Consider the following 12091-nt stretch of genomic DNA (forward strand, 5'->3'; position numbering starts at 1 on the left):
ATAATTTTAAGATTACAAGATTCATATTTGCATAACGCTTAATTTTTGGAGAGTAAAACATTGAAATTATTTTATTTCCAAATATTTACAAGGACAAGTTTTATTACAAAGATCTGAGACAAATATAATTAGTCTTATTTGTCATCAAGGGAAATTCCTAGGCTTGACTATGACATAAGGGTAGAGCGGTCCACATAGGTGAAATATGGGGGTTCCGCTGTAGTTTCTAAGACTCTAAAAACTGATGGTAAGGGTGATAAACTCTGGATTGGGGTAGATCCCAACACCGCTACTCTATCAGCAGGTAAGACCTTCATCACTTTGTCATACACCCAACGATCCTGAGGTATGCGAACCCCATCTATAGTCACCGAGGTGTCGGCCCTGGGGGTACCGACGAACCAAAATAAGCATATCATCTTAAGCTTCTCAATCCAACGAATCCGCTTAAGGTCGGTGGTGAGGTTCCCAATCTGATCTGCTCAGATGAAGAAGTACCTCGGCCCACGACTCCAGAAATCTCTACCCCATCCTCTTTGAATACAAGAGAAATGAGGGAGGGATATCTTCTCTAATATCTGCACCATGGTGTCGCGGAACTCAAAATTCGAGGAGTGACTAGCAGTCTCGAAGATGCATTGGAAAACTAGAAACTTGGAGTAGGCATCTTCCTCTTCCTACAATCAGTCAAACATCAATTTAACTTATTTGTTTTATTAGGATGTCTTTACTAATTAGCATTATGTTAGGTAAAACATTTATTACAAAACAGTCCTTAAACTGCAATTCCTAGGAGCCAAACCTGGCTCTGATACCAGTTGTAAGGTTCCTCCCTTCCAAGATGAGAGAAACACTTAAGATAGTCCGCTAAGTCTTATCTTGGGAAAAAATTTCCTATTCATCGACACCTTGACCCTGCAGAGATTCAAGGATACGATTTATAGGTATGACCTAGCTCTATCCCGCAGGGGGAGCGTGATTTTCTAAACATCAAATTACCCATAAGGTAATCGATCATAAATTGGGCAACTACTAGACTTGATTTCTAGGGACAACGCTTTTTTCCTCATCTTATGCAAGGCACAGTCGCTGGCCTCGTCTTCTAGAATAGAGTTGCCTAGGAACCTAAACTATCTAGCGTAGACTTTCACTTAATCTGTTGGAAAGCTACCCGACTAATCGGGTCCACCCATCCGTAGGATGGCCGTCAGGGCATTCCATCCTCCCATTTTCCACCCTACTCACGCATCAATTTATTTTCTAATTAATCCTACCACACTGTTTGACATAAATAAACATATTCCTTAATTAAGGCCCTTTTTCACAAGGTTTGTTAAAACAGCCTTCTTACACAATACAATCATACCAAAGACAAGATGTAATTGTAAGATTCCTCCCCCAACCCCCTTTTTGATGTCTAGCGTATTCCCCTGTAATCAATTCCTTTTCTGAAATATAAGAGATCTTGTTTGTGGCTGTTTTAACCTAGAGAGAGAATATATTCTAGAGAGAGAATATTCAGATTTTGAATATTTTTGGATAGAAAAATATCTCACCTTATTAAAATGAATCCCCTTGAAACAGAAATCCAGAAAGAATTTTCCAATGTGCAATTGGAATTAATTGGAAATAGGTATAAAGAACCTTAGTCTAAGGGTCTAGATTTTCAGAAATTTTTGGATTATGGTCCAATTAAGGTTCCTATGGGCCAATAGCATCAATCCATGTGTAGGGAGGAGATAAATCCAAATTGTAAAAGAAGATACCCAAAAATGAGTAAATGCTCACATAAGATGAAGAGTTGAAAATGTACAAGGTTTATTAGTAAAAAACTATGAGCAATATTAAAAATATGAGATATTTTGGGTATCCAAAAATGAGTAAATGCTCACATAAGATGAAGAGTTGAAAATGTACAAGGTTTATTAGTAAAAAACTATGAGCAATAAAATTTTGACACATATGTAAGGAAGGAGAGTTCTTTAAAGAAGGTGCATATTTCACATAAGATGAAGAGTTGAAAATGTACAAGGTTTATTAGTAAAAAACTATGAGCAATAAAATTTTGACACTATGTAAGGAAGGGGAGTTCTTTAAAGAAGGTGCATATTTCACATAAGATGAAGAGTTGAAAATGTACAAGGTTTATTAGTAAAAAAACTATGAGCAATAAAATTTTGACACATATATAAGGAAGGGGATTTCTTTAAAGGAGGTGCATATTTCACATGCTTGAATGAGTTTTAAACTCAAAAATAATGTGATATTTTTATCTCTCATATCTCTTGAACCAAACCAAATCAAAATGGAACCAAATCGAATCAAAAAGTAACCAAACTAGGTCCAAATCTAGTCCAAATTCAACCAAACTGACTTGGAAAATTCTAGAATCAATTTGTTTGGTTAGGAGCTCAATTTTTCCTATAAATAGAAGCCTTCCCTTGTTGAAAAAGATATATAGTGTCTTATGCATTGTTACTCTACTCTACCTAAGCCAAGAACTGTGAATTCTTTAATAATTCACTAGTTTTTGATACTTCTCTCTTTCTTCAATCCCCATTGGTGGCTCCATCAACATACTAAACCAATTGATTGGTTGGGGGCCTCTACCGTGATCAAAGAATCAAGCAAATTATAAGATAAGTATAGTGAATTTTGATCTTTTCTATAATTTCTCAATGATTCTCTCTTCTCAACCCCTCTCAAGCTTGAGAAGCTTAATTGATATGGTTTTTGAAATGTTATTGAAGTTAATTAATTAATGATAGTAAAGAATTACATAAAATTTTATTTATATTTAATTCTAATGATCTTTCTCTCTCTCACTTAAGAAATGGTCATACTCATGACCCTTTCAATCCAAATGAAGCTTTTCATAAGGCTTTTCTTTAATCCAAGATTAAGCTATGCTTGAGGCCAAATTAATGGCTTTTTCGATGCTTTTAGTTTATGTATATTGATGATTCAATCCATTATGGATTGATGATCCAATTAGAGACCATTCTAATTATTTCCTTAATGATAAGCCTTATCCCTTAGAAAAAATTGAGATTTATCAGTCATAGTAGCGGAGCTATGGCAAATTTTTTATAGAAATTACGCATAAAATAATTTCATTCAAAGCATAAAAAGAGGACTTCCTACCATATTCTAGGAACTATCATCCTAGATTAATTAAAAGAATTTTATTATGCATGGAGATGTGGATGTATGCATGTAGAAGTAGATGTATGGATGAGGATGTAAATGGAGATGTGGATGGATGCATGTAGATGTAGAGGTATAGATGTAGATGTGAATGGAGGTGTGGATGTATGCATGTAGATGTAGATGTATAGATATAGATGTGAATGGAGATGTGGATGTATGCATGTAGATGTAGGTGTATAGATGTAGATGTGGATGTGGAGGTGGATGGATGCATGTAGATGTAGATGTATAGATGTAGATGTGAATGTAGATGTGGATGTATGCATGTAGATGTAGGTGTATAGATGTAGATGTGGATGTGGAGGTGGATGGATGCATGTAGATGTAGATGTATAGATGTAGATGTGAATGGAGATGTGGATGTATGCATGTAGATGTAGATGTATAGATGTAGAGGTGGATGTGGAGGTGGATGTATGCATGTAGATGTAGATGCATAGATGTGGATGTGAATGTGGAGGTGGATGTATGCATGGAGATGTGGATGTATGCATGTAGAAGTAGATGTATAGATGAGGATGTAAATGGAGATGTGGATGGATGCATGTAGATGTAGATGTATAGATGTAGATGTGAATGTAGATGTATGAATGCATGTAGAAGTAGATGTAGATGTAGATGTGAATGGAGATGTGGATGTATGCATGTAGATATAGATGTATAGATGTAGATGTGGATGTGGAGGTGGATGGATGCATGTAGAAGTAGATGTATAGATATAGATGTGAATGGAGATGTGGATGTATGCATGTAGATGTAAATGTATAGATGTAGAAGTGGATGTGGAGGTGGATGTATGCATGTAGATGTAAATGTGGATGTAGATGTGGAGGTGGATGTATGCATGTAGATGTAGATGTATAGATGTGGATGTGAATGTGGAGGTGGATGTATGCATGTAGATATAGATGTATGGAGGTGAATGTGAATGTGGATGTGGATGTATGCATAGAGATGTGGATGTATGCATGTAGATGTGAATGTACGCATATAGATGTAGATGTATGGATGTGAATGTGCATGTAGATGCGGATGTATGGATGTGGATGCATGAATGTGCATGTAGATGTGGATGTGAAAATAGATGTATGGATGTATGGATGTGAATATATGATATGTGATGTGAAGGAATCTGAAATGATGAGATGGAAAATGATGTGATGGGATGAGTATACATATAAATGGAATATGGAATAAGTAATGTAGATTGATGAGGGATAATGTGGAAAAATGAGAGTTAATATAGAAACTGTATTTGTAAACTGTTTGTAAATGCTGTTTGTAAATGATTGTTTTATGTCAAGAATGCTGGGGGGAGCATTTTGGCCGTCTTGTGATTAAGGACGTGATGATAAAGTTGTAACTGCTGACGGAGAGTCAATGAAGGACGTCTCGCATAGCAAGGTCGGCCGAGGTCTTGACCAGCCTCGGTGCAATTAAAATGGTGAGCTTTCGGTACGGTGGATGAGGGGCCAAGGAAGCGGCCTATGAGTGAAGCGCTAGGTCACCTGCGAAGGATCCTAGAGGGTGCTGACCATATGGTGCTCGGGCTCTGGGTCGCCTAGGATACCCACGCGTGCATCGAGGAAGATATTGGAACAAGAGTAGGAGTTGTTTTCTGAAATGGGGCATGGATCTGGTTGATTGACCTTGCTGGTCTTCAATGGATGAGTCCATGGCTCTTTATATGGATCTGTTGGTTGATCTTGCTGATCTTCAACGAGAGTCCATCTTGATAAGTGATTATATTGCCGAGTATTATGGGCTAGGAACTATCGAAATGGCCCCTGAGCGTTCTAGTTGCCAATGATGCCATAGATACTCTGATGAAGGAATGATGGGAAATTAAGAATCAATTGGATAAATTGGAAGATGGTGATCAATGATACTATGGTTTTATTAAAGGATTGTTTTAAACTGGTTGAATTTGTGAAAAGGCAATTTCATATTGGGTGTGTGAGTGGTGTGACTAGTTTTATTTTTGCATGAACATCCGGCTAGGGGGCCTTGGAACCCTTTTCCTTGGTACCCAGGACAAAACCTAACCAAATTCTTAATTGGATCCCATCACTATAGTGGTTGGGTGGTTGGCTAACCCATGGGAATGGATGGGGTTAGACTGGACTGATGGATCCGTAAATCGAGACTCAAACTTTTGTTTTTACGATAGATAAAATAAATCTCGGACAGTAACTGTTCTATGGATAAGAATCAACGGCTGTGCCTCTTGAATGGGGAAAAAAGCGTTGATCCTAATGATCCAAGTGCAGGTTTCTCCCTTGATCTGACCAAGTATCTTATAGATGTAATTGGATCAGCTCGATCAGAAATGATCTTGACTACGTTAGAGTAAAAAGTTATCCTGGTGGAATCGCCCGTGCTTCCGGTAAAGGAAGTTTTTCTGGGTTCGGTTTTGGAACAACCGACGGATTAGTCTCTTATCCGGATATCCGTGTGGGTGAGGCCCCGAATGTGGGACCCCTGTCTCGTGCGAGAAGTGCTACTTCCGCTGCTAGTATCCCGAATCTGTTGCTCGGTGGGAACAGGGATCTTACAGTTGGTATCAGAGCATTTGGTTAATAAAGATCAACTAAGAAGACAAATATATCAAAAATTTATCAAGAAACACAAAAAGGTTATAATTGTGTGCGATAATTCATACAATTTGATATTCAAACTGAAATTCGTAATTTGGTAATTGGGTCTTCAGATGGAAGTACCGCAATTATATAGAATCCCTGACTTGCTTGAGGCCTAGACATGATAGTATTTACCTTATAATTCCAAGGGCCGTGACTACCCGTATATACCGAGAGTATACTGCAGCTCTTTACTGACAGTATATACGAGTAAATCTAAGACTTGAAATTATAAGCGTTAATGCTATCCAGATGATGATTTCGAATGTGATTGATATGATTTTTAATTCTCTTTGAGAATTGATGAATTGATTTGGATTCTGATTGAAAATGCTGATTGAAAAATGTTGATTTTTAAAAATTAGTTGAAATATAATGAAACCACAATGAGGGGGAATGGGACGAGTCCCTGTGATGATATTCATAACTAGAATGATGATAACGAATTCAGCAAATCACTATGAGATTAGTGGGTTGTGCTGTCAGATTGCTACTGTTAATACTTGACCGGTAGATCAAGTTAAGGGATGTCAAATTGAGAACTTGCTTGACTGAAATTTCCGTGGAGGAATGTTCCGAAGGAAACTTTTCGGTCTAATGGACCATTATCATGTTAAAGATATGAATGATATGATCTGAATGAATTGTTATTTAATGATGAGTTCTATATAAGGGATATTTATCCCAGTGTTCTGTTGGGTTGACCAGAATATAAGGAACCCCAGAATAAAATTGGATCTTAAGAAAAAGAGCTATCCTCTACCTTGCGAGATGAGGACATCTCGCACTTTTTAAGTGGGGTAGAATGTAAGATTCCTCCCCAACCTTCGAGATATACTGGAGTAAGAATCTTCCTTTCTGATCTTATAATTATTCCCTCTCTAAAATAAAAGAAAGTTTTTGTTTAAAAAAGGAAGACCCTTTCCCTAGAATACTTCTTAGGAGTCCCACCTGTTTTAAGGATTTAGAACAATGAGTTCAGAAGTGAGAATCGGTGGTTTGGATACCAAGGTTTTGGTTTTCATTGGAGTACGGCCCAAAAGAAGTTCTTTATCTCTTGGGGAGTATAAGAAGTTATCCCCCAGATATTGTGACCCTTATATCTGAATTCAATGAAAGTAGGTGACTTAGCCTACAAGCTTCTTTTATCTCCTCATCTCAAAGTTCTTAATACCTTCTATAGAAAAATGTGTCAAACACAAATCATGGAAAGACGGTAAAACTTCAGTGGCAAGTTACCGTTGGCTTCTAGGTTACGCTAGATCCTTCCTTTATATAAGTCGTAACTTTTACTTGTTGCTCACAGTAATCTTACTCCCATCAATCTCCTTTCTTTCTTAATCTCCTTCATGGCTTGGCAACAGGAATTAGTTTTATCCCTGATGATTTCTCACCTTCAAGACGCAAGAGAGTCTGTGAAGAAAAACTTTATAGAACAGTATGAGCGCTCACTTTTTCCTCACCTAGGAACTTCTGTAGCTCAGACCAAATGGCAGACCTATCAAAACATAACTAGGGTAACACCCTGGGGTCAGCAGCATTTTCATAACAATGTCCACTTGGCCATGGTTATTGAAGCTTTGGGTTTGGGTCCCCGATACTACTGCGTCATGAGATCAAGGCATCTTGGGTTTTCTGAGCGGGTCTTCTTACTAGCGTGTTTTTTTCCTCATGAGAAGATATGCCTTTATCCCGTTTTTGGCTTGCCTGCCTCTCAGAGGTCCTTTTGTTAGATCACCTCATACCACTGAGATAGGTGCGGCAATAACCAGTAGAATCATTCCTATAGATGAGTTACCCTATACTTGTACAGCTTGTGAGTGCTGCTTTTGTGACCATATGATAGACGGGCTTATGGAAGTGTAAAGAGTTCTTTTATCTTTACTATATAAGTTCCGAGAATGAATAAAGTTTAAATCTTGTTCTTATCTTGCTTTCTTTAAGACTTTTCTTGGTGGTTAATCTTGATTAAAATTTTTCTCTAAGTCTCATATTCGTGCATCTTGCGAAATTATCCCAGTTTGCGAGATGAGGACATCTCGCATTTTTTTAAGTGGGGTAGAATGTAAGATTCCTCCCCCAACCCCCTTTTTGATGTCTAGCATATTCCCCTGTAATCAATTCCTTTTCTGAAATATAAGAGATCTTGTTTGTGGCTATTTTAACCTACAGAGAGAAAATATTCTAGAGAGAGAATATTCAGATTTTGAATATTTTTGGATAGAAAAATATCTCACCTTATTAAAATGAATCCCCCTAAAACAGAAATCCAGAAAGAATTTTCCAATGTGCAATTGGAATTAATTGGAAATAGGTATAAAGAACCTTAGTCTAAGGGTCTAGATTTTCAGAAATTTTTGGATTATGGTCCAATTAAGGTTCCTATGGGCCAATAGCATCAATCCATGTGTAGGGAGGAGATAAATCCAAATTGTAAAAGAAGATACCCAAAAATGAGTAAATGCTCACATAAGATGAAGAGTTGAAAATGTACAAGGTTTATTAGTAAAAAACTATGAGCAATATTAAAAATATGAGATATTTTGGGTATCCAAAGATGAGTAAATGCTCACATAAGATGAAGAGTTGAAAATGTACAAGGTTTATTAGTAAAAAACTATGAGCAATAAAATTTTGACACATATGTAAGGAAGGAGAGTTCTTTAAAGAAGGTGCATATTTCACATAAGATGAAGAGTTGAAAATGTACAAGGTTTATTAGTAAAAAACTATGAGCAATAAAATTTTGACACATATGTAAGGAAGGGGAGTTCTTTAAAGAAGGTGCATATTTCACATAAGATGAAGAGTTGAAAATGTACAAGGTTTATTAGTAAAAAAAACTATGAGCAATAAAATTTTGACACATATGTAAGGAAGGGGCGTTCTTTAAAGGAGGTGCATATTTCACATGCTTGAATGAGTTTTAAACTCAAAAATAATGTGATATTTTTATCTCTCATATCTCTTGAACCAAACCAAATCAAAATGGAACCAAATTAAATCAAAAAGTAACCAAACTAGGTCCAAATCTAGTCCAAATTCAACCAAACTGACTTGGAAAATTCTAGAATTAGTTTGTTTGGTTAAGAGCTCAATTTTTCCTATAAATAGAAGCCTTCCCTTGTTGAAAAAGATATATAGTGTCTTATGCATTGTTACTCTACTCTACCTAAGCCAAGAACTGTGAATTCTTTAATAATTCACTAGTTTTTGATACTTCTCTCTTTCTTCAATCCCCATTGGTGAGATGAAAAATGATGTGATGGGATGAGTATACATATAAATGGAATATGGAATAAGTAATGTAGATTGATGAGGGATAATGTGGAAAAATGAGAGTTAATATAGAAACTGTATTTGTAAACTGTTTGTAAATGCTGTTTGTAAATGATTGTTTTATGTCAAGAATGCTGGGGGGAGCATTTTGGCCGTCTTGTGATTAAGGTCGTGATGATAAAGTTGTAACTGAGTCAATGAAGGACATCTCGCATAGCAAGGTCGGCCGAGGTCTTGACCAGCCTCGGTGCGATTAAAATGGTGAGCTTCCGGTACGGTGGATGAGGGGCCAAGGAAGCGGCCTATGAGTGAAGCGCTAGGTCACCTGCGAAGGATCCTAGAGGGTGCTGACCATACGGTGCTCGGGCTCTGGGTCGCCTAGGATACCCACGCGTGCGTCGAGGAAGATATTGGAACAAGAGTAGGAGTTGTTTTCTGAAATCGGGCATGGATCTGGTTGATTGACCTTGCTGGTGTTCAATGGATGAGTCCATGGCTCTTTATATGGATCTGTTGGTTGATCTTGCTGATCTTCAACGAGAGTCCATCTTGATAAGTGATTATATTGCCGAGTATTATGGGCTAGGAACTATCGAAACGGCCCCTGAGCGTTCTAGTTGCCAATGATGCCATAGATACTCTGATGAAGGAATGATGGGAAATTAAGAATCAATTGGATAAATTGGAAGATGGTGATCAATGATACTATGGTTTTATTAAAGGATTGTTTTAAACTGGTTGAATCTGTGAAAAGGCAATTTCATATTGGGTGTGTGAGTGGTGTGACTAGTTTTATTTTTGCATGAACATCCGGCTAGGGGGCCTTGGAACCCTTTTCCTTGGTACCCGGGACAAAACCTAACCAAATTCTTAATTGGATCCCATCACTACAGTGGTTGGGTGGTTGGCTAACCCATGGGACTGGATGGGGTTAGGTTGGACTGATGGATCCGTAAATCGAGACTCAAACTTTTGTTTTTACGATAGATAAAATAAATCCCAGACAGTAACTGTTCTATGGATAAGAATCAACGGCTGTGCCTCTTGAATGGGGAAAAAAGCGTTGATCCTAATGATCCAAGTGCAGGTTTCTCCCTTGATCTGACCAAGTATCTTATAGATGTAATTGGATCAGCTCGATCAGAAATGATCTTGACTACGTTAGAGTAAAAAGTTATCCTGGTGGAATCGCCCGTGCTTTCCGGTAAAGGAAGTTTTTTCGGGTTCGGTTTTGGAACAACCGACGGATTAGTCTCTTATCCGGATATCCGTGGGTGAGGCCCCGAATGTGGGACCCCTGTCCCGCGCGAGAAGTGATACTTCCGATGCTAGTATCCCGAATCTGTTGCTCGGTGGGAACAGGGATCTTACAGTAATTATATAAAAAGTTTATACATGAACCAATTCCATACAAGCCAAACTGGCTCTCTTATTCTTATTCTGCCGATGATCTAGAATTCGGCCTTCCAGTCTCTACATGCTGGGCAAAACCCTACGGGACCATACACCTCATCGTCGGCCGCCGCTGGCGAGGACTCAAGCTGGCCTGTCGCCCTCTCAGGCTCCATCGCTCGATCCTCCCGCCCCTTAGAGGGATGTCTGCACACTAGGGTGGGCTTATTTACCGCACTAGCCTGGGCCCTCAGAACTAGGTAACCTCATAACCTCTCGCCTCAATCGGCGATCCTTATTCTCCCAAAGGTATGAGGGATACCTTGGGCCATTTCCGGGCTTTGCTAATGAGGCCGCCCGGCTACACAAGCACGGAACGGAGTTAGCGTTGAAGCTAAAAAAAATCTTGAATCCTAAAGATAACAACTTCAATGCAATTTACTAAATATAGCATTCACAATTCATGAAGATAACAATTTCAACGCAATTTATCAAATACAACATCACATAATTCGGAACTTCATATAATTTTTATGTCGTCATTTTAAAAGGGTAAGACACCATTCATTAATACTAATTTAAGGAAAAATCTCTTCTTTTGAAAATTAACCAAGCTAACCTAGCCACCGTTTCCTTGAGGGGCTTGAAAAGGGAGGATTGGAGCCGCATTGGGCGCATCTTCCCCCATCTCGTTGTTACGTGCTCTTCTTGAGGCAATATTTTATCGTCTCCGAGATGAGGCCATCTTAGGCGTCGCCTTGTAGAGCTCGCTGCTACGATCGAAACGCTTAAGTCGAATCTGAATTTTGAGCTCGTTTACTCACCGTATGAGCAAAAGAATATGGCGCATGAATCCTCTCTTGAGTCAAAAAACCCTTACTAAAGTCTACGCAAATGGGGGGGGGGGATTGTGAGATGTCCTTAAGGGCAAAGGGCAAAAACGTGGAGAGGGCTGGGAGGGGTTGCTGCAAGCCTCTCTGTAAGTCTCTTCACATGGGGGGGGAGAAGAGTTAAGGACACTGGCTCCTAGCAAGAGGGGGATGGAGGAAAATTGGCTTATCTGAAAAGAGCCAAATGAGGGGGTGTGAGAGGGGTGGTTGCAAGGGTGGCTGTACTTGCAGCAAGTACGCTACACAGGGATGGACAGCGGTACGGATGGCGACACAACAGGGCATACGCTACACAGAAAATGCGCGCCGTCTGTGGAGCACCCCAGGGGTTTATATAGCTGAGGGGTGAGGGTACGGGCGCTGCGCAAAGCAAGGACGAAAGGATGGTGTACCTTCAAAGACTATGGATCGGTGGCCTACATGGGTCTAGGGGAAAGGTACGGTGTCGGTTGTCCGAGAAAGGAGTGGTACGCATGTACCTTATCTGGTCTGGGGCAGCATGGGTGTCCACGTAAGGGTACACGTGGACCATATAGTGGGCGGCTGTCCTTTGGTTCTTGGGCGGTCATTGTACGGGCACCCTAGTAAGTGTGTACGGACCAAATTTTGGGACGGGGTATCCAAATTTGGGGCGCCTGTCTCGATTTGCGTGTCGGACCGTCCCGAGGGGTGAAATTTTTT

The sequence above is a fragment of the Cibotium barometz genome, chromosome 18 (genome assembly GCF_041138505.1).
Source record: "Cibotium barometz isolate CiBa-2024 chromosome 18, ASM4113850v1, whole genome shotgun sequence".
NCBI lineage: Eukaryota > Viridiplantae > Streptophyta > Polypodiopsida > Cyatheales > Cibotiaceae > Cibotium > Cibotium barometz.